The 24,779-nt window shown below is 38.0% G+C and overlaps 1 protein-coding gene across 6 annotated transcripts in view; it reads right to left on the minus strand.

Annotated features, from left to right (window-relative positions):
* The window catches only part of PDE4D (phosphodiesterase 4D, cAMP-specific), a 2,172,274-nt gene that overhangs the window by 505,031 nt on the left and 1,642,464 nt on the right, over positions 1-24,779 (minus strand). The window lies entirely within an intron of this gene.

Raw genomic sequence — 24,779 nt, forward strand, 5'->3', positions numbered from 1 at the left:
TGCTCCTAAATGATTTGTTTCTGTGAGGAAGCTGAAGAGCATTATTTTTGAATCCAAGATAACCAAAGTGGGATAGACATGAAAGAGATGTTGATTAGGACACTAACCAGGAACCCAGTGGTTGTAAATACCATTTACAAACCACTTGGGAATAGGTTGAAGGCAGAAGTGCTCAAAGAGGTTTGATTTGAAAAGAACAGTTAGATGACAGTATATAATTCACTAAAACTCTGATAAATTTTCACTGCTGTAATATTGTTGATGAAAGCTAATAGCATTTTTAGCAAAATTTACAGGAAAATACACTCCGAAATTAGAAAGAAAATTAGGAAACTAGGAAATTCTGTCCATCATGTAGCCAGTACTAACTTTGCAACCATGTGCCTATCTGATGGGGATGTTGTATTCATTATTTTACCACTGTTTTTATAAATACTAAGAAATCCTGATGAGGAACCCAAGTTTCAATTAGAACACAAGCTCTACTCTTTGTTCAGCTCAAACAGTCCTATACAGTGGCCAGTTCTCAATACAGATTTTTTTGAACTCTTCTGGACCATACACTCTGGATATAATAATAACCAAGAAATGCATCCAAGTATGTTTTAAAATCTTATTCATTTCTCTGATCAAGTTAAAGATGAGCCATCAGCTAAGCATCAAATCATAATTTTCATGAATATTTTACATATCTTTTCCAAGTTATTTTCCCCTAGCAACCAATAATGACAGATGATATTGTTGATGTTTTGGTTAAGTGCTGTGAATTCACTTCTGACTCATAGCAAACATGTATGGAGTTCCCGAGGCTTTAAATGTTCATCGGAGCAGGAACCCTCATCTTTCTAGTACAAAGCAGCTGGCAGGCTCGAACAGCAGACCTTGTGGTTCATAATCCAGAAGGCAGTATTTCCAAAGAGTGCTCTAGAGAGAGACCAGTTTCAGCATATAATAGATTTTACATTTACTAGATTTATTTGTTTGTTTTTAAGACCAAGAGAAGGGAGTATTCTGTGGGAAAATAAGTTGGAGAAAAAGATTTAATATTTTTCAAAATGAACCCTAAAATACATTAACCAAGATTTATTAAAGTATTTCTCAGTAACTTTAGTATGATGAGGAAGGGAGACTAGTCAAGAACAAAACAGAATCTGTAGCTTTTCATCAAACTACTAAAGCACAGAGCTATTATTTCACAGAACATTTCCAGGGACAGCAGTTTCATGGACACATTATGTCACATGAGCTTGGGAATCACACAGATGCAAATTTCTGGTCTGGCTCAGAGGAGAAATGCAACTTGTGATCAACCAAATGTTATCACATTTAAAGTTTAGGGGGCAGGAATGACATGGTAGCCTTGACACTTACAACGCACACAGACTCATCACAACCTCCAAATTCACTCATATCAAAAGACATGGTACTGTTCCCTTACAAAAGTTACTAAAGAAAGAAAAAGGGGGTGGAGGGTGGGGAACAAAACCTCATTGGTGCTTTCACCCCTGTAGTCTCCAGAGATGTTGTTTACAATCCTCTTGTCTCCTCTGAAAGTTCACTTCCATCCACAGCCCCTCTTTGCTAAAGTTTTCATTCTCAATCAATCTTTTTCTATAACTCAGCACTCTATTCATACTGAAACTTCTCTTCAATAAGGTGCCTGAAATGTTTGTCCTATTTTTGTTAAGAATAATAGCTAACACACTTGGAATGCTTATTTATTGCCAAGCACTGGGCTAAGGACTAGACATGAATTGTCTCACTTAATATAACAATGTAACGATGTAGGTGCTGAAGCAATTGCAAGCAGAGTAAATCTAAGAAACTTCGTGAATTTAGGAATCTCTGCTCAATCATGAAGCTGAATGCATGATATACTAGGCACTATCTTTCCAGATAAGTATTTACTAGCTAACCTGAATTAAAAGGAACACTGGTGGTGCAATGCTCAGCTGCTAACCTAAAGGTTGGAGATTTGAACCCACCCAGTGGCTCTGCAGAAGGAAAGGCCTGGCAGATTTGCTCCAGTAAAAACTACAGATGAGGAAACCCAATGGGGCATTTTTGAGTCACTATGAATTGGCCTGATGGCACATAACAACAATGTTGTCATCGTTAAGTGCCTTTGAGTTGGCTCCAACTCACAGCGACCCTATAGAGGGTTTCTGAAGAGAGCTGGTGGGTTTGAACTGCAGACGTTGGGGTTAGCAGTCCAGGGCTTATTTTACAGTGTCATACCAGGACAGCAAACAAAATTAAGGAGTACCTGGGTCAACAGTTAAGTGCTCAGCTACCCGCCAAAGGGTTAGTAGTTCCAATCACCCAGACATTCCCTAGGAGACATATCATAGCCTTGAGAGCCCCATAGAGCAGCTCTGTTTTGTATTCACGGGGCCACCAGGCCTTGAGTTGGAATTGGATTGAGGACAACTAACAACAATAGCCTGAATTAGATACTTACAAGCAATGACTATATTTCTTATGACTTTAAAGATCTAAATGGGAAATAACTTTGTAAATACATAGCTTTACATGTAGCATAAGCTCTTTCATTTGATTCCAAGACCCATGCATTAAAAAAAAAGTCCAGATTCATTCCTTATCTCTGACTGATAGCAAAATCTACACCACACGATGCCTCATATATGTATCATTTTCTCCAGAACTGAAACTCATCCTTAATGTTGATATTTTGTGGGCGTGTGGTTCTTTCCCTTTGAACTGTAAATGACAATATTTGGACTTGCTTCTTCATATAATTCTTACTTTTTTATTTCTCTCACTTATTCAATGGAAATTTCTAAATGATCAAATCTATTTTAATACTATCTAAAATTTCTTTTTGACAATTCAACAAGGGTGTGGACACAAACTAAGTGAATCAAAGAGGCAATATATAGTCCACTGTGGTGTTGTTTTCGTTAAGTGCTGTTGAGTCAATTGACTCATAGCAAACCCTGTATAGGGTTTCCAAGTAGTAACTAATGGGTTTGAATCACTGACCTTTCAGTTAATAGTCCAGTGCTTAACCTACAATGCCATTATGGACTGTGAACCAAAGGGTTCCTGGTTTGAGCCCACCAGCCACTCCACAGGAGAAATATGAGGCTTTCTGCTCCCATGAAGATATACAGCCTCAGAAACCCTATGTAGATAGGGTCAATATGAGTCGGAACTGACTTGATGCCACTTAACAACAACAACAACTAGCCATAATGCTGCTGTTGTTAAATGTCATTATATTTCCAAGTTTTTAAAATCACAATGATCACTGTTACCATTTGGTGGTATTTTTAAAGATGACTTTGTCCTCACTGGGCTGGGTAAGAGAAAGCGGGAGAAGTTGCTGATGGATGATATAATTCAGTTGTGAGTGATTGTTAACAGTGATAACTGTGATTATAAAAACTCTAACATGGGTATAAAATGAGCCATCTCAGAAACAAAGAGCAGGGATGAAGAGCCAGGAGTGGAATGTCCCCTTTGGACCTCCTTGAGATAAGGACCGAGCACTGTTGATACCAGAAAGGCAGAAGAGGAGGAGCAGCCTCAGAACCAGAAGGCAGAGCAGTGGGCTTGCCGGCCTAGGGAGCAAGTCAAGTCTATGCCTGCAGAGTGAGGTACTACAGGCACTTAATTGGGGGAGGAATGGGGGACACGACATTAGAGCCGAGTGCCATGAGGCAGAGACTTATGGTGGAATAGTATGCCCTGTGAGCGTTGACAGCATTCCTAAAAGAACTTTGTAATACTGGGGGACAGAAAGAGGTCTGTCTGTGGGCACTGCTGAGGAGAGGTTATCTTGACTTGAAGAACTGTGTCCTGAGCATTTGTAACCCCGAATCATACCTGTTAACTTTCCTAATCAACCCTTTAACTGTGAGAATGGCGTGAAACCCTGTACCCTCGCTATGAGTTGGATCCCGACTCCATGGCACTTCTTGTTAAGTGCCGTCAAGTCGACTCCAACCCATAGCGACCCTGTATAGGGTTTCCGAGGAGTTGCTGGGGAGCTTGAACCACAGACCTTGCAGTTCAAATAACTTTATTAGCAACAACAACAACAACAACAAAAACTTGTAAGGAGCTCTGGTAGTGTAGTGGTTACGAATCGGGCTGCTAACCTCAAGGTCAGCAGTTCAAAACTACCAGCTGTTCCGCGGGAGGAAAATGATGCTTTCTGCTCCCTTAAAGATTTTCAGCCTCGGAAGCTCTGTGCAGGGTCATTATGAGTCGGAACCAACTCCACGGTACTTAACAACAACTGTAATGGCGTCCTGGCGAGGCCCTGGGGTTTAATGCGCCAGACTGCAAAGCCCTTTGAACCTGCAAGGTCGCAGTTCAAGCTCACCAGCTGCTCCTTGGAAACCCTAAACAGGGTTGCTATGGGTGGGAATTGACTCGAACGAAGGCACTTAAAAACAACAACTGTAATGAATTATTGAATTCAGCTGAGTAGAGTGTGCTACGGTGGGAGGGAGGATGGTGGTACCTTCCCACCCTCACTCACCCACCCACCCATTTATCTATCTGGGATCAAACATTATGGAGTTCTGCCTCAGAACTGCTGAAAATCGGAACATAAAGTAAAAACTAGTCTTCATTTTTCCAACCCTTCTACTACTTCTACTAACGTGTCCAATCAGAAAAAAGTTAGCAACAGGGTCACTTATGAAAATCTACCAATGGGATTTAAATAACATATCCAAAAGGAAAATATAGAGTTGGAGTTTCAGAGTTTGTACATTGAGCAAATAGCCGATTATATGTACTCATTATACAATTGTTAAATGATTGGTTACATTCCATATAAGTTAATAAACACTGAACTAGGACCTTTGCTGGGCTTGATAGGAGTGTATGCTTGACGTGGTTGTGGTGGCCTGTTAAGTCAGTTCTCATTCCTAGTGACCCTGTGTAGGGTTTCTAGCCTTGTGGAAACTTTGTGGTTAATCAATCCAGGGCTTATCCTATAGTGCTACACAAGGACTCACATGTGGAAATATTTAAGTGCATATACTGGGTCATTTATCATTTAATTATGTAAACATAATGCTGTCTTTATAAGTTAAAAGAGTTGCTGTAATTACGCAGACTTCACTTAATTACAAATAAGAAGACTGAGAAATAACAAGAAGCCTGGTATTATATGATAAGTTCAGATAAGAGTGGAGATCCGGTTCAACTGATAGCTGTTTTTCCAAGAAAACATAGTTGTTGTTTTTTCATATTATGATTACTATTAATAAAAACTGAAGACATGCTGCATCAGTATGATAAGAAAAGTCATCTTTAAAAATCAGAAACTATTTGGTATGATGAATTCTAAAATAAGTGGTAAATAAATGAAGCATGAAATTGGATTTGTATTTTAAACTGTGTTGTCTTCATGTTATTGTTAAGTGTCTTTAAGTTGGTTCCTACTCATACCTACCCTGAATAGGGTTTCTAAAGAGCAGCGCTGGTGGGTTTAAATCTCTGAATTCACAGTTAGCAGTCCAGTGTTTATCCTACAGTGCCACACCAAGACTCCATGATGTCTTCAGACAATATACAAAACGGTTTAAAAGAAAATTTTTTTTTCAGGTTTTATTTTTAAAAATGCGTTTTATTTTGTCATTCATTCGTTATCCATGATTGTAAACCACGGACAACTGAAAAAACAAAAACAAAAACAAAACAAAAACGGAACTGACCCCGTTCTTTTCTCCTCCATAGTTCCCTGTCAGTATCGTATAGGGTGCATAGAAATGCTGGGAACGTGGCCAATGAACACTAAGTGATTCCAATTTAAGTACAAATTTCATGATATCTCAATTGGTATAGGATGGTAGCTTTGTAAGAAGTACTACACATTTTTCTCTTAAGAATGGAAGCAACATTGGTAAAAGTGGTCTGATTTCAGATTCAGTATGCCTCAAGTGTGGCAACAGTAGTGAGTTTGGCCCAGGATCGGACATTATTTTGTTCTGCTGTGCATAGGGTTGCTATGAGTCGGTGCCGACTCGATGGCACCTAACAACAACAACATGCCTCAGGGCTCTTTCAGTGGATTAAATCATTCACGGGAGAAAGGATTTGTTTTACTCATCTATGAACCTAAAAGTTGACAGTTCAAACCCACTAGCCATCCCATGAAAGCAAGGCCTGGTGATCTATATTTGCAAAGATGAAAACTCAAAGCGCCGTGTCCTTTGTTTCCTTCATTTTCAAAATTTCTTTTGCTGTCAGACTCTTCTAAACTGTACCCTCTCAGAATTAGCTCCCTACACAGAAGCAGACTCTAGCATGCCAGGTGGGGCACTGTGTATCCAAGGAACAGGGGTTAATGAAAGGATATCTCTTGCCCTTAAATCTTCTCTAATTGGGTTTGGGAATTCTTGTGTCTTGTCCTGGCAGCAGGCAGGACAGCAAGGAGTTGGAAACAAAGAAGTTGTTCTGGGTTTCATGAGTAGTTTTGCTAAAAGATTTGGTAGCTTAAAAATATTGGTGAAAATCAGTTTTTTTAAATTACCAGATTTTAATTTATCATGTCACATCTAACACTCACAAAAGGAGTAGCTGCCCTAAGATTCTATTTAGTGTATATTGGATCTGATATTTCAGTTTCCTGAAAAATTTAGAATGACTTCTAGTGGGACTCGGAGAGTTCTCAGCATTGAGAAAGTTAGTTCTGAGGATTATACTTGTAGGAAAACCTTATTTCTTAGGAATCTTAAAGTGAAACTCAAATATAGCAACATCTGAGGCCTATTAAGAGATTAAGCTTTAAAAGTATACACTTAATCCTCATTAAATCCTCAATTCCTTTCCCAATTTCCTACTCAGATGAGTCTTTTCTGGAGGAACTATATGCTTTTTCAGATTCCATGATTTGCAATATTTTTCTGAGTATCAAGAGTCTTCTGGTCAAAAAGCCCCTAGAACACATTTATACTGCTTTATTTATTGATTTTTTTAAAATTCTACCTAAAATGCCTCAAAATAGATTTAAAACTGGATTGTGAAAGCTTAAAGAGATAGCGCCCAGAGTTGTACATGCTAAATTCCTCCAGACAGCATCTAAAAATTAATGATCACATTTTGACATGGTACAAACTGAACCCGTGTCAGCTTACTTACTTGTTGTACCAGAAGTCAGATTGGTATCATAAATCAGGTTATGATGAGCCTTAGAAGAGGTGACACACAAAACAGGATTACATGTCACCAGAATCTTGACATTAAAATGAAAGAGAAGGTTATGATGACAAAGAAAAAGGATAGCAAATAAAAACAAAACAAAACAAAACAAAACAAAACAAAACAAAAAAACATGGTTTAAAAATGCCTGGGTTAAAATACATTTTTAAGGAAAAGTAATATAATTCATTATCTCATGATTTACATCATCAATGCATTACCAATGTGTTAGCTAGTGTTTTTAAATGAGTAAAGTTGTGGTTTCGAAAAAGTTCAAAACGTTTCCAAGAATTCATTTGTGGAAAAGATAACCTGAATATAAAGTGAACACTGGGTATAAAATTATAAATAGAACTAGGAGGTGGAAGTTGATAAATATTCGTAGAATAAAATTAGTTGGTTTTGATAATAATGCTGTATTATTGAACTGGCGAATAAAACTGGGCAAAATATAACATTAACATTATAAATCTAAACTGACTGATGGCCAGAAATAGAAGGGAAGTTCTGTTTATGTATCAAAGGCCACATTTCCTAAGGTTGTCACCTGTTTCACAATTATGTACTGTACATCATAAGGAGATACCTTGTGGATGGTGCGTTCCTACCGATAATATTCCTGGAAAAAGTCCTATAGATGAGAAATCCACCTCCATAAATAAAAAGCATTATGGTATTCCTAGTGTTGTAGCATAAGCACTGGACTGCAAAGTTGATTTGAACTGAAAGGTTGGCAGTTCAAATCCACCAGCTGCTCCTTGGAAATCATTGCTGTGAGTCGGAGCTGCTTGGCGGTGCTTAATCACAAACAACAATGGGAGAAGAACTTATGCTTCTGAATTATAGAGTTGGGGAAGAATGTGGACTGCTAGAAGAATGAACAGATCTGTGCTGGACGAAGTACAGCCACTTTGCTCCTCAGAAGTGAGGATGGTGAGAGTTGTCTCTCATACTTTGGACATGTTGTCAAGAGGAAGCAGCCCCTGAGAAGGACATTGTGCTCAGTAAAGTGGAAGGTCAGTGAAAACGAAGTTCCTAATGGACTCGCACAACTGGCTGCAACAAGAATAGGCTCATATATAGAAACAACTGTGAGGACGGTACGGGACCAGTCAGCGTTTCATTCTGTTGTATGAAGGGTCACTAGGAGTTGGAACCAACCCGATGGCACCTAACAACCCTACTAAGAAATCATACAGCCTTGATATCATTCAAAATGTAAGATCTACATTTCAGAGAGGATGTGGAAAACAAGAGCACAACTTGTGGTTGTTAAATGCCATCAAGTTGGTTCCAACACAGAGTGACGCTGTATAGGGTTTCCAAGGTACATCTGATAGGCTTGACCTCACTGATCATGTGGTTAGCAGTCCGACAACTCCACACCAGAACTCACAGAACTCCTCTGGATGATGCCAAAGGCTCAGGCACTTTGGAAACATATTTGGCAACGTGTAAGATTACATGAAGGAGTCTTAACTCTGGGTTAAGAGTTGGGCTGCTAAATGTAAGATCAGCAGTTCAAATCTACCAGCCACTCCACAGGTGAAAGAGGAGGCTTTCTGCTCTTGTAAATAGTTACAGCCTCAGAAACCCTGCAAAAGGTGCCTGTACACAGCACACAACCACTGCCAGCATCAAGATTACATGGATACCCTGGGTGGTACAAATGGTTAACATGCTTGCTTATTAACCAAAAGGTTGGAAGTTCAAGTCCACCAAGAGGTACTTCAGAAGCAAGTCCTGGCAATGTAATGCCCACCCCATCCCCCACCCCTAACAAAAAAGTCAGTCATTGGAAAACCCTATGGAGTACAGTTTTATTCTAACACACAGAGTCACCATTAGCTGGAGTCAACTCAGTAGCAATTGGTGGTGAAGATCACTACGCATACCCTGTTGTTATGAAATGCCACCGAGTTAGTTCTGACTCATAGTGATCCTGTGTAGGGTTTTTGAGAGCAGCTGGTGAGTTTGAACCACTGACCTCGGCATTCAAACCAATCTTGTGGTTCAGTGCTTATCTTACAATGCCCCATCAGAACTCACCTAAAAATTCCACTCCTAATGATATGAGCTCTGGTAGCGTAGTGGTTACGAATCGGGCTGCGAACCTTAGGGTCAGCGGTTCGAAACTACCAGCTGCTCCGCGGGAGAAAGATGAGGCTTTCTACTCCCGTAAAGATTTACACCCTCGGAACCCCTGTACAGGGTCACTATGGGTCGGACCCGACTCGATGGCACTTAACAACAATGATATATGCAAAATACAGGCATAAACCAACACATACTACATACACACACTTGTTCAGCAAATAACAAATCCTAGAATGTTCAGAGCAGCTCTAGTCCTAATGGTCTCAAACTGAAATAGTTGAATACCTGTCAGCAGTAGAGTGGATCAGTAAATTGTAGAATATCCACTCATATGCATAGTTATCACAATGAGAATGGACAATCTACAACTATAGAAACAACACAGACGGATCACATAATAAACAATGTTGAGTAAAACAAGGCCAAATTAAGAAGCAGTGTATGTCATATAATTCTATTTACATCAAGCTCAAAACCAGGCAAAACAAATCTATGCTCGTAGGAGACAGGACAGTTGTTATCTTTTCAAACAATGGCACACCAAAGGGGATTCCTGGGAGCTAGTAAGGTTTAATGTTTTAGTTATATAAGTAAAGATGGCTAAACATTTTTATTTAAAAAATGTTTTTCACCTAGTAGAGTTCTGTTATGGCACTGTAGGATCAGCACTGGACTGCTAACCAAAGGGCTGGTGGTTCAAACTTACCAGCTGCATCTTGGAAACCCTATACAGGGTCACTATGAGTTGGAACTGACTTGATGATGCTTAACAACAACACCAGTGGACACATTCTGGAGTCCTGGTGGTACAGAGATTTAAGTGTTCAGCTGATAACTGAAAACTTGTGGGTTTGAATTCAGCAGACACTCCATGGGAGAAATAATTGGCAATGTGCTTCTGTAAAGATTTACAGCCTTGGAAACCCAATGGGACTACATTTTACAGAGATGCTACAGCATGGGTTTGACCCAAAAACATGTTTTGGGTATGTTTTGAGGGGAAATGGTATATTCATACCTGATATCTTACACCAATCAGAAATCAGAGTTTCATAGAAGGCTAAGGGATCTGTATGATTAATTTATCAAAGAAAGAGTCCCTTTTTACCACACTGAGGAAACAAGGTAAAAAAAGAGAAATGAATGTATGAATGAATGAAATATAAAGTTATTTAAACTGAAAGCAAACATTAAGATTTTCAATTCTCTGTGAGATACAATAAAGGTTATTTTTCTGAGTAGCCAATGAGTTCTTTGTTGACACATCTGCAGACCAAATCTCCCTGATGTTTATGTGTCTAAGTCTACATGGATTTGCTTTAAGAAGAGAAAGCTGATGTGCATTTTCTCCTGAGGGTTATAGGTTGAATGGTGTCATCTGAAAAAAGATGTGTCCAAATCTTAACTTCCAGTACATGTGAATCTGACCTTAGCTGGAACTTAGGTCTTTGCAGATGTGATTTTAGTTTACATGGGGTCACACTGGAGTTGAGTGGATGTCCTAATCCAATACGGCTGGGATCCTTATAAAAGAAGAAGAGAAGCAGACCATAACAGAGAGAAGATAGTCGCAGGATGACAAAGGTAGATATGGGAATTAGGCCTCCACAAGTTAAGAACCTCCTGGGACCACCAGAGAAGCTAGAAGAGGCAAGAAAGACGCCATAGCCAGAGGACACCCTGAATTTGGACTTTCAGCCTCCAGATCTGTGAGAGAATAAATTTATTTCAAATCATCCTGTTTATGGTACTTTGCCACAGCAGCCACAGAAAATGAATATATACCAAGTATCTCAGCCAAGAATGAGGAGAGTGGTACATGTGACAGAAGATGCACAACATCCCTTTTGTTCTCCTAGACAAGAGAGAGCAGGGGACAAAAATGTGACCACCAATGGCAGTCTGTCCAACCACCTTTCTCAAGGCATCTGGACTTTGTTACAAAGAGTTAGAAATATGATTGAGAAAATGGTGGTGGCTATGTGACGTGGAGTCGGTTCTGACTCATAGCGACCCTGTACAGAGTTCCCAAGGCTGTAAATCTTTATGGGAGCAGAAGGCCTCATCTTTCTGCTGTGGAAAAGCTGGCAGTTTCAAACTGCTGACCTTGAGGTTAGTAGCCTGATTCGTAACCACTACACTACCAGAGCCCCTTGCTGGAGAAAATATCTAGTCATTTTTCTAGGAAACAACAAAATACAGTAATAAAAAAAATGGTCTAAGCTATGGAATGTTTCCATCTTTTAGTTGACAGTGACATCTCTTCAGGGAAATTGGATGAGGGCTTTTTTTTTTTTTTTTTTTTTTTAAATCACATACATGTCAAAAATGGCAGAAGGATTTGGCTCTGTTTTGGTTTTCTCTCCCACTAAGTGACCACCCTTTCACTAGAGAATGTACTCACGTCATCAAATTAATGTAATTCTCAAACAGGACGCAAATCTTCCCTTCAGAGTAGAACATGAATTGGAATCAGCTAATTTTTCATTCTCTATCTATTCTAAACATTGCCATTAGGGGACAAATCCCAAGGATCTGTTACAAAGTTAAACATCTCTTCACAGTCAATCTATTTTGTTGTCATATGTAAACACGTTCTTTTATCCATAGCAACTTCCACGGAGTGGGTAATCTACAAATCAATTAAAGACAGATGAATAGCCAAAGGGATCAAGCATCAAGTGTTAAAAGCGTAATATTTATAGATATGGTCCTAAAAATTTATGTTAGAGAAAAGTTTGGTTTGGCTAGCATTCCTTTGACCCTACATTTTAAACGTGTATTATTACTTTTGAAAATCAAAATTTCATCACATAATAACTAACTTATGACATCTATGTTTTGATGCTGCCACAGAGAGATATTAAGCCAAAATAAATTAAAAAGTACGACTATAGAACATCCTACTCTTACTGCTTTTTAACTTCTAATAGTTTTTACTTTAATATTTTTTACATATGAAACTTTCTGAGGATTACATGGAATAATATAATAACACAAAATGGAATGAAATAATAGCGAAGCATATGTAAACTGGTATTCATTGTTATTATTATTTTAATATAATGATACCTGAAATAGAAAAATACTTATAGGCAGTACTCTACTGTACCAAAAATCTTTTAGTTATCACAGTTATCTTTTCTTCTTCTATTCCCTCCACCTGCGTCTTTTTTCTTTGCCCTCACCTCCTTCTAATTTTAATGTAAGTAAAGGCAAATTCATTCATGGGACCTAGAGTCTGTTTTACCTAGAACTTAGCCAGTAATGAGATCAACCTGTGTGGTGCCATTACCATAGTGTAATTGAGAGTTCTGGGGTAGCACTGTAGGGTAAGCACTGGACTGCAAACAACAGCGTTGGTGCTTCAAACTCACCAGCCGCTCCTTGGAAATGCTACAAGGAGTTGGTATGAGTTGGAAATGACTTGACAGCATTTAATGACAATAAAAGTGAACTGTGAGTTAACAAATTGTCTGTCGAGACTGCAAATGTATTTATGAATGCATGGAATGGAAATGCTGAAACTTATATGTAAATAGATTACCATTTTATTTATGACATTCCCCGCTATTTTTCCAAACAGTATCTCCCATCTCTGGGGAATGCTAGTGCTGTAGAATAAGAACTTAATTGCTAACTACAAAGAGGGTGTTTCAAGCCCACCAGCTGCCCTGTGGGAGGAAGATGCTTTCTGCTCCTATAAAGATTTACAAGTTCAGGGTCTCTATGAGTAGCAACAACAATAAACATCTGCCACCTCAGTCCCTATTCTATCTTACTTAATTAAGTTGTTGAATAACTTCTCTACTTTATGACAGCAGAGACCTTGTCCATGTGTTCCTTGCCTATCCTTATATGTGTTTTGGAGTGTCACTGTAGGATAAACACGGACCTGCTAACTACAAGGTTCAAGGTTCAAACCCACCAGTCACTTGGGAAACATATACAGGATTGCCATGAGTTGCCAATGACCCAACAGCACTTGGTGTGCTGGAGCCAGAACGTACCAATTAGTGAGAGTTTTCAGAAGTTTTTGTAAGTCACTGTTCAATCCAGCCACTATAAAAATTAAATTATACGAAACTTAAAATTTAATAAGTTATATAAAACAAAGGTAATAAATATTAAATATCATCACTTTATATTAAGTGACAAGATTATACAGCCCAAGTAGTTAAAACTGCTGCCATGGTAGTCAAAATAGTCTGTTACTAGTACAATGACAAACATATAGTCCAATGGAACTATGATAACCCAGAAGTAAATCCTTGCATATATGGACAATTCATCTTTGACAAAGGACCTTAACACATTAAATGGGGAAGAGATGATCTCTTTAACAACACACTGGCAAAACTGAATATCCATTTACAGGGGAACGAAGCAGGAACAATATCTCACACCATATACCAAACAAACTTAAGATGGATCAAAGACCTAAATATAAAAGCTAGAACTATAAAGATCATCAATGAAAAATATAGGGACAAATTTGGGGAGCCTGATACATGGCATAAATATACTCTCAAGTAAGACTGAAAACACAGACAGATGACAGGGAATGCCTAAAAATTAGACACTTATATGCATCAAAAGATTTCACCAAAACAGTAAAAGGAAAACCTATATACTGGGAGATGGTTTGGGGCAATAACGTATCAGACAAGGGACTAATACCTATAATTTACAGAAAACTAACATCTCAACAAGGAAAAGACAAATGTAATAACAACATACCAATGGTGTTCATAAGAATCCATGTAGATTTCTCCCTAAAACTCTAGAAGTCAGAGAACAATAGCATGACATACATAAAACACTGAACATAAACAAATGGAAGAATTCTTTACCCATTCAAAATCAAGGTGTCATTCAAAATCAAGGAGGAAATCAAGACATTTCTCCCAAATAACAGACACCCTGGGAATTTGCTACCGACAGACCAACTCTCCTGGTGTGGCACTGTAGGCAAAGCTCTGAACTGCAAGATCAGTGGTTCAAACTCAACCAGCCACTCCCTAGAAACCCTAGACAGGGTCCTTAGGAGTGGGAACTGACTCCACAGCACTTCACAACAACAACACACCAACTTCCCAAGTATTTAGCACTCAAGGGAATAGTCTAAATAGAAAGGTACAAGCATTAAATACACCCTCGGAAACCCTGTACAGGGTCGCTATGGGTCGGACCCGACTCGATGGCACTTAACAACAACAACAACAACATACACAGGAAAACAATGAAGAGAGAAAGCAACATCTCCAAAAACCACAACATGGGAAATTAATTATAAGAACCAATGGACTCCTGATGTAGCACTGTAGGATAAGCACTGGACTGCAAACCACAAGGTCTGTGGTTCAAACCCACCTTGGAAACTCTATACAGAGTTGCTATGAGTCAGAATCAACTCCAAGGCACTTTACTGTAACAACAAAGGGTAAAATAATTTTAGGGAATAAACTCAATAATTAAATTCTGGAAACAATACAACATCAAGTTTATACAAAAGAATTAATTAGCAGACTTATGAAATATCAGTTTGATAAAGACAGACCAACAGACCAACAAAAGTGGGGGAGGGAAAAGCATGCCAGAGATAGACTTATTGAGATGTTAAATTTGTATGTCAACTGCTATTTGTATGTTAAATGTTGCTGCAATTGTAAGTTGTGTAATGTAATATATGTGGTAACCACTAAGTAATCATCAAGAAGAAATACTCAGAAGAGAAGAAGGAAGTTAGTAAAAAGGCTCTTTATAAGAAAGAAAATGCAAAACACCCCAAAAACAAAGAGCAAAATAAGTGATTTTGAAAATAATTTATTTAAAAAAAATAACCTTGAATGTAAATGGACTGAAAACACCATGCAAAGGACAAAGAGTGGCAGACTGGATTAAAAACACATGATCCAGCTCTGTGCTGTCAATCAGAAACACACCTGTGCAGTAAGGACACCAACTGTGTGAGAAAACAAGTAATAATGGATGAAAAAAAATATTCCATGCAAGTAGGAAACAAAACAGAGCAGGAACAGCCATACGGATTGGTGGTGGATAAAACAGACTTTAAATCACAATCTATTACAAAAGACAGAGAAAGGCTTTTGCTGTAGTTAGGTGCCATTCTGACTCACACAGACTGTATACACAAAAGACAGAAACATTGCCTGATTCTGCACCACTCCAACAATTGGGACATTGGAGTCCACTGATGCTGCTACTGTTATGTGCGGTGGAGTCGGATCCGACTCATAGCCACCCTGTACAGGGTTTCCGAGGCTGTAAATCTTTATAGGAGCAGAAAGCCTCATCTTTCTCCCGTGGAACAGCTGGTAGTTTCGAACAGCAGACTTTGAGGTTCGCAGCCCGATTCGTAACCACTTTGCTACCAGAGCTCCTTTGTTGCTGCTACTGGAGGTCATTTTTTCACTGACTCTCTACTTTACCAAGTATGATGTTCTTCTCCATGAACAGCTCCTTTCTCCTTTCTGACAACATGTCCAGAGTATGAGAGACAAAGTTTCACTATCTGGACATTACAAAATAATCAAAGGCCAATCCAGCAAGAAGGCATAGCCATGAACAAAAATACATGAAACAAATACTATGTAATGTGAAAGGAGAAAAAGATAGCCTCACAACACAGTACAGGACTTCAACACACCATCACTTTCAATTACTTTGTTGTTGTTAAGTGCTATTGAGTTGCTTCTGACTCATAGCAATCATGTATAGGGTTCCCAAAGAGTGGCTGGTAAGTTTGAACCACTGACCTTGAGGCTCAAACTGATATTACATACCAGTGCTTATTCTACAGCACCACACCAGGACTCCTTCAATTATAGAACATTTAAAAAGAAGGCCACTAAGAAGCAGTGGTTACAAATCGGGCTGCTAACCTCAGGGTCAGCAGTTTGAAACTACCAGCTGTTCCACGGGAGAAAGATGAGGCTTTCTGTTCCCGTAAAGATTTACAGCCTCGGAAACCCTGTACAGGGTCGCTATGAGTCGGAACCAACTCCACGGCACATAACAACAGCAACAAGGAAACTGAGAATTTAAAGCTGTTAGCCAATTCCTCCTAACACATAGGTATAGAGCACTTCACTCACCATCTGAACAATACACATTCTTTGCCAGTACACATGGGTCATTTTCCTGAGCAGAGCATATGCTAGGGCACAAAACTAACTTAAGTCTCAACAAAGTAAAAATGTTTGAAATCACACAAAGCATCTTCTCTGTTCAGAATGGTAAGCTACTGAAATCAACAATAGAAAAACAACAAACTGCTATTGGGTTGTAGATATGTCAAAATTGAAATAAAATAAAAAAATTCTTAGAAACAAACAAAAATGAAATCACAGTATATCAAAACCTTTGAGACAAGGTCTGTAGTTCAAACCCACCTTAGAAACCCTATACAGAGTTGCTATGAGCAAAAGCAATACTGAGAGGGAAATTTATAGCAATAAATGCCTACATTAAGGTAGTAAAGAGATGTGAAATCATTAAATTAAGCTGATAATTTGATCAAATAGAAAATGAGCAAAAGAAGTAAAAAACCACAGCAAAAAAGTAAGAAAGACAGAAAAAATGAAACAGAAAATAGAAAAAACAAAAAGACTCAACAAAACCACAAATTGACTTTTTGAAAGCATAAAGATATAAGGTAAAAGATGTAAAATATAAGTAAAAGACATAAAATACTGACTAGTTAGGCAAAATAAAACAACAACAAAAAACCCAGATGAGGTAAATAACTAACTCAAGAAATCAAATTGGCAAAAATTACAAATTATTCAAAAGATAAAGATCATAACTGATTGCTATGAAAAACTGTTCTCCAACAAATTTGGAAAACATAGATGAAATGGATAAATTCCTAGAAACACACTACTAATATTTTACAAGAGTAAAATATTAAAACAGACCTGTTACAAAAGAAGAGATAGATAGTGTCACTAAAAAACAAAACATAAAACCACAACAAAACTGCCTAAAGCCAAAAAAAAAAGTCAGGTCCTGTTGGCTACACTGGATAATTCTACTACACATTCAGAGAAGAGTTGACACCAATCCCATTCAATTGCTTCAGAAGCATACAAGAGAAATTAACACTACTGAACTCTTTCTGCAAAGCTTAGCATATAACCCTAATACTGAAACCAGGCTAAGACATTACAGAAAATATATATGTACAGAACAATATGAGGTTAAGAAAAAAAAAATACTGCTAAAAAAATCATAGAAACCTTTATTAAACAAAAATACCAAAAACGTGAGAGTAACGTTTCTTGACATAACTTCCACTAAATCCATACACTACCAAAAGTGGAGCTTCCATCTTGCTAACCTTTCTCCAATGAGTTCTGTTCTCATAAATTTAAACCATGTCAAAATGCAGTTTTAGCATCCTCAAGGTACTCAAATTATGTGTCTTTGAAATGTTTTTTGAATTCAGGGAATAAAAAGTAGGGGCAATATCAAGATTGTAGGGTGGATGGGGTAAACATTTCCCAACAAAATCTTCATAGGACAGGTCTTGCTACTGTTCAAGAGAGAGCAGGGGCATTGTAATGGAAGAATAGTTGCATGGTGTAATTTTCCTGGTCTTTTCCTCACCAATACAGTTTTCCATTTTCTTAAAAGAAGCCCCATGATCGTCCTGTGTTCTTCAAGAAAATCTGTCAAGATTACACCTTTTAGATCTTCCAAAATAGTCACCATAACTTTGTGAACTGACCTCTCTGCCTTGAAATTAACTGCCCAGAATATCTTCTCAGAAGTCATTATTTTGATTAGATCTTGTTTCGGAAAGCAGCTTAATGAGACTAAGACAAACGTATTACTAAGAAAAGTTGTCTGTAACCATCCATTGATAACTGACATATTTAAATACATTAAGTTAGGAATAAATTTGTGCATGTATGATCTACAACCCTAGTAGCAAGATCTACAACCCTAGTACCCTTATATCTCATGAATATAGCTGCAAAAGTTTTCAACAAAATTCTAGACAAAAAGCTTTGGCAACATATCCACAAATGCATACACATGATTAACTGGGATTCATACCACTATTACAAGGGAAATTCAACATTAGAATACTAATCAGTGTAACCCATCACACAAAACAAAGAACCATATGATCATATTAATTGATACAGAAGAGGCATTCGATAAAATTAAACACTGTTTCTTGAATAAGACTCTTAGAGAAATAGGGATATAAAGGAAGTTAATAAACATATTTCAGGATAACACATTCATTGCCATCAAGTAATTCCAACTCATAGTGACCTGTATAAGGTTTCTGAGGCTATAAATCTTTATCAGAAGAAAAAGCCTTATCTTTCTCCCATGAGAATGAGAACTGAGAATGAGAAGGGCACCCATCATCACCATTCTTATTCAATATTGTACTGGAAATCCAAGTCAGAGCAATAAGACAAGAAAAAGTTATTTAATTCAGAAAGGAAGAAGTATAGCTATCTCTATTTATAGATGACAGGATCATATACATAGAAGACCATAAAGACTACAAGAGAAAACTGCTGATATGATTAGAAGAATTTAGCAATGTGGCAGGATATAATATCACATACAAAAAAGCTGGGTTCCTCTGTACTGACAAAGAGTACCCTAAACTTTAGACACAGAGAGGGAGAGGGGCTGAGTGCTGATGACCGGGGGGCAGGATTGTAGTATATACCCTTTGGTTGGTTGATGATGCATGGAGAGGATTGTAACCATGGCAATGAAACGATATAAAATAGGATAAATGTAAAACTAATGTTCTCCCATGTAAACTATCATAGAATTCACAATAAAACATTAAAAAAAAAAGAGTACCCTAATAAGGAAATCAAGAAAACAATACAATTTAAAATAGCCCCCAAGTCAGTAAAATACCAAGGAATTAGCCTAACTGGAGCCATTAAAGACTTATACAATGAAAATTCTAAAACATTACCATGAATTAAAAGAGATGTTTCCAGAAATGGAAAGGTATCCTTTGCTCATGGATTGGAAGACTTACTAGAGTAAAAATTTCAGTTTCATCAAAAAGGGATCTACAGATGCAACATAATGCTGATATAAGTCTTAACATTTATTACTAAAATGGGAAAACCAATGACCAACTTTATATGGAACGGAAAGAAATCTCAAATAGCCAAAGAAATATTAAAAAAAAAAGAACATAGCAGGAATCCTCAAACTTCCCAATCTCAAACTCTATTACACAATCACTGTAACTGAAATAGCTAGCTGTTGGATCAATGACAGATACATGGACTATGGAACAGAATTGAAAACTCAAAATTAAACAAAGCATTATATAGACAATTGATTTTCTATTGTTGTTGTTAAGTGCCATTGAGTTGATTCTGAGGAGCAGTTGGTGGGTTTGAACTACAGACCTTGTGGTGAGCAGTATATATATACAGCCTGTTGCTGTTAAGTGCAGTTGATTCGGTTCCAACCCATAGTGACCCTGTATCATGGGTCCAAGGAGCAGATGGTGAGCTTGAGGCACCGGCCTTGCCGTTCAAACTGACTTTGCTGTCCAGTGCATTAACCCATTGTACCACACCAGGATTCTCTCTTACTGACCCTGCATAGGGTTTCTGAGGCTGTAAATCTTTATGAGAGCAGAAAGACTCCTCTTTCTCCCAAGGAATGTCTGGTAGTTTTGAACCGCTGACCGTGAAGTTGGGACCCTGACTCATAACCACTATGTTACCAGAGCTCCTTTTACACCATTGTTGTTGTTAAGTGCTGTCTAGTTGGTTCTAACCCATAGTGACCCTTTATAGGGTTTCTGAGGAGCGGCTTGTGAGCTTGAACCACCAACCTTATGGTTCAAGCTGACATTACAGTCCAGCACATTGTTATACCATCGTTGTTGTTGTTAAGTACCGTGGAGTCGGTTCTGACTCACAGTGACCCTGACTAGTTATTTTTGATGATGGGAAAAGCGACACCAAATGTAGGTACAGTGAGCACAACACAACCAAAGTAAAAATGAATGTGTGAACACATGTGCATGGGTGTGGGCAAATTGGTATATGAGTAAGGTAGAGGTATGTACATAGTTGAGAAAAGATAGAACTATCGATAAAACTCACTGGCATCAACTCTCCTGTGACTTACAATGACCTTATAAGACCGAGTAGAATTGTTCCATAGAGTTGCTGAGACGAAAAGTCTCTACAAGAGTAGACAGTTTCGCCTTTTTCCTAATGAGTGACTGGTGGTTTTGTGCTACTGACCTTGTAGTTAGAAGTCCACTGCTTAACCCACTATGCCACCATGACTCCTCAGTAAATATCAGCTCTGAATGGACTTACGCCAGACATTCTGGCCATGTATATGTGTGTCTTCTGGTTTGTACACCTCAAATTCTTCTGTAATTTGGGGGTTAATTGTACTCATCCTCTTCACATAAGCTACAGAATTAAATGAGATGATGTTATGTAAACTGTGCAGCCTGAACAAGTTATACTCCTGTTAGAACTGAACTTCAGGCTTTGAAACATAAAACACGCTTTGTACTAGGAAGCATTAATGCAGCATTTTAGAAAGTTGCTTTTAGCATAGTGTTCATGAGACTGTTCTCAGCTATGAGAACTTTAGTACTTTAGAATGACACACATTCTAAAGAACATCCGATTCTTGGACATAGGTAAAATCAAGTGTGAGTATTGTCTTTCTTTTTCCTTCCATTCTCCACTCCTTGCATCCTTCTCTGCTTCCTATCACTTTATTGCCCAGTTGTCTTTCATCCCAGTGTATTGATTTGCTAGGGACACGCATTTTCATTTCTAAGACTAGCCAGCCTTTTCTAGTGGGTATTGGAGGGTCTCACTAAACAGTAACAACTTATCCAGGGCCCTGCTCATACTTACTCTAACAAAATCTCCAGGCCAAAGTTACAGATTTGAGTATAACTTTCTAAGAACACAGAGGATGGCTTTAGGTTCTCGGAGGCTTCTTGTTTTAGTAAGCATTATCTTTTCATAGCCTGAGTGTCATTCATGCTTCCTTTTTATTTTTTTAAATATGATTTCTAAATCTTCCTTCCTTTTATGATCAGTGTATTTAAAAAGTACTTGTTAGCATTTCCACAATAGAGAAACATAAGCTTAAATGAGTTCATTTGCACCTATTTGATGACACCAATAAAATTCTGGGGAGAGAAAGATGCCCACACTACTGAAAAATTGGGGATTTTCTTGGAATTAAAATTACATAGTCTAGTCTGTTGTGGATAAGGCTGCTGTGAGTTGGAACTGACTAGATGTCACCTAACAGCAACAACAACAACAAAGTATTTTCTATGACCCCTGTTATGATACTGGTATTAGTTACTATGGACTCTATTCTAACCATGGAGACCTCATATATTTAATAAAGTAAAATTGCTCCATGTGGTTTTGTTTTGTTTTGTTTCTGTAACATTGACGGAAGCAGATTGCTGGGCCTTTTCTTCTGAACACTCCTGGGTTGCTCTGAACAGTCAACATTTAGGTTAGCAATTAAAGGCAAATCTCTTTTGCCATTCATGTAACTCTCCTATGAGGACAAGGGGCAAGAAAACTAAAAGCTACTTTTTGTCTCTGTCTTGTGGGATGTCTTTGAAATCAAGTCTACCCTACATTGAAATGTGCCCTGGATGGCTCTCTAGTATGTTTGCCTAATAGCCACCACTACAGCATCCACATCAAAATAACTTTGGTCATCTTTATGTCTTTTTGATAAAACAGAAAGCATACAATTTTGTGATTTGCTCTGGTTGGAAGATAAAGTTATCTCTAAAAGAGATACTTTCCATTTAAAGTTTCCTAGAATGCAATTATAATTTTAAATAATAAATCAACTTTAAATATTTGTTTCCTAGTGTTTTGATACATTGACAGAGAACTTCCAGAGGTTCAAATCAGTTTCAGAAGAGGACATGGAATGAGAGATACTGTTGCTGACATCAGTTGGATTTTGGCTGTTAAACAGAGGATACCGGAAAGATGTTCACCTGTGCTTTACTTACTATGCAAAGGTTTTTGATTGTGTGGATTATGACAAGTGTGGACAGCACTGCAGAGAATGAGTATTCTTGAACCTGTATACAGACCAAGAGATAGTTGTTTGAATAGAACAAGGGAACACTGAAAGGTTTAGAATTAAGAAAGGTGTGTGCAAGGGTTGTATTCTTTCACCACTTATTCAATCTGTATGCTGAGCATTATCCAAGAAACTGCATTACATGAAGAAAAATGTGATATCAGAACTGGAGGAAAACTCATTAACAACTTGTGATATGCAGATGATATCACCTTGCTTGTTGAAAGCAAAAATAACTGAAACTACTTACTGATGAAGGTCAAAGACCACAGCCTTCACTATGGGTTGCACTCAATGTAAAGAAAACAAAACTCTCCACCACTGGAACAATAAATAACATCATGATAAATGGAGAAAATATTGAAATTGTCAAAGACTTCATTTCTCTCAGCTCAACCATTAACACTCATGGAGGCAGCAGTCAAGAAATCCAACAATGTATTGCATTAGGCAAATCTTTTTTAAAGGGTTGAAGAGCAAAGATGTCAGCTTGAGGACTAAGGTGCGCCTGACCCAAGCCATGGTATCTTCAATAACCTCATATGCATGCGAAAGTTGGACAGTGAATAAGGAACATCATAAATGTATTGATACATTTGCGTTATGGTGTTGGAAGAGAATATTAAAAGTACCGTGGGCTACCAAAAGAACCAGAAAATCTGTGTTGGAAGAAGTACAGTCAGAATGGTCCTTGGAAGCCAGGATGGTCAGAGTTCATCTCTCATATTTTGAACATATTATCAGGAGGAACCAGTCCCTGAAGAAGGATATCATGTTTGGTAAAATGGAGGGTCAAAGAAAAAGAGAAAGACCCCCAAATAGATGGAGTTGCACAGTGGCAGCAGAGATGGGACCAAATGTAGCAATGATTGCAAGGTTGGCACAGAACTGGGCCATGTTTCATTCTGCTGTGCATAGGGTCACTAAGAGTCAGTATTGACTCAATGGCACCTAACAACAACAGCTTTTGCCTGTGGGGTTGCCAAAGCTCACAACTCTGCTTAGAGTCTTAGCTCTCTGATCTTTCTTTGCTTCTTAGATGGTTGTTTCATTTGTTTTAGGTACTATATTTATAGTACTAATGCACTGTAGGATAAGCACTGGATTGCGAGGTCAGTTTGAACTGCAAGGTTGGTGGTTCAAACTCACCAACTGTTCTTTAGAAACTCTATACAGGGTCGCTATGAGTCAGAAATGACTCACGACACTTAACAACACTTAACAACATTTGCTATTGTTAACAACTCATTCCAAATCTGTTTAGGGTTTCCACGTCTGTATATCTTTATTGTTTGTTAATCCGTAAATCTTTATGGAAGCAGAAAGCCTCATCTATCTCCATTTATTGCAGTTAGCAGTCCAATGCATAATCCACTATGCCCCAAGAACTTCTAAAATCTTAACAAGAACACATTATCCCTCCTTGTTTCTTCTAAGACAGATGTGAATGTGTGGCTCTAAAGGACAGAGATGAATGAATGTTTAAACAAATATACTAGGACAGAGAGTGACAACTCAGAGTAGTTCTTCAGAGTAGCACTTAGTTTTGTAAGTAGTGTCCTAACATCATTAAAAAGGAATGAAGTTGCTAAAGCTCCAGAGGAGATTGGCAGAGGATGGTTATTCAGGGTTGTCTTTCTCACCTGTTAACTTGTCAACAAACAGCCATGCTAACCTACAAACACAAGACATTCAAATATATGGAAAATTAATCCTTCAATGTTCTAATGTTAGCTACATTTTGCAAAGGATCAGAAATTGACCCAAGGGGATGGGGGGATACCTTTGCTTGATGAAGGCAACTTTCATATTTTTTCTGAGAATTATACAGTAGAAATTCAACTGCATTTCTTGAAATTTCAGAAAGTCTTTAGTCCATCAAGCTATTGGTTTTGCTCGATCCACCAGTTAAGATCTATTTCATTTGGGAACTTTCTACCAGATCTCAGTGACATGGAAAATCTAGGAACCACCATTTACTATGACTTGAAGATACATAGAGAGAGTAATGTTTACCAATCTTAGATGACAAGTGCAGAGCATACAACTAAGTATGCAGTAAGTATGAGGGTACCACTCAGTAGAATGCTAAGCACATAGAAAGCATGCAACTATGATAAACTAAGAGAATTAATATAAATAGTACTTTGTTTTGAAACAAAAGTAAATGAAGGTGCTAGTATGGACTGCAAAGTTGGTTGGAAACCCTATACAGGTTGCGATGAGTCAGAATCAACTTAACAGCACTTGACAATGACAACAACAAAGCCGACTTTCAGTTGAGAATTTATATGGATCCCTTGTCCACGTTTACTTGCATATTATTACTAGTGAATTTTATACTTTGATTTCTCTGATTTTATCATTTC

This window comes from Chrysochloris asiatica, unplaced genomic scaffold (genome assembly GCF_000296735.1).
Source record: "Chrysochloris asiatica unplaced genomic scaffold, ChrAsi1.0 scaffold00360, whole genome shotgun sequence".
NCBI classification, from domain to species: Eukaryota; Metazoa; Chordata; class Mammalia; order Afrosoricida; family Chrysochloridae; genus Chrysochloris; species Chrysochloris asiatica.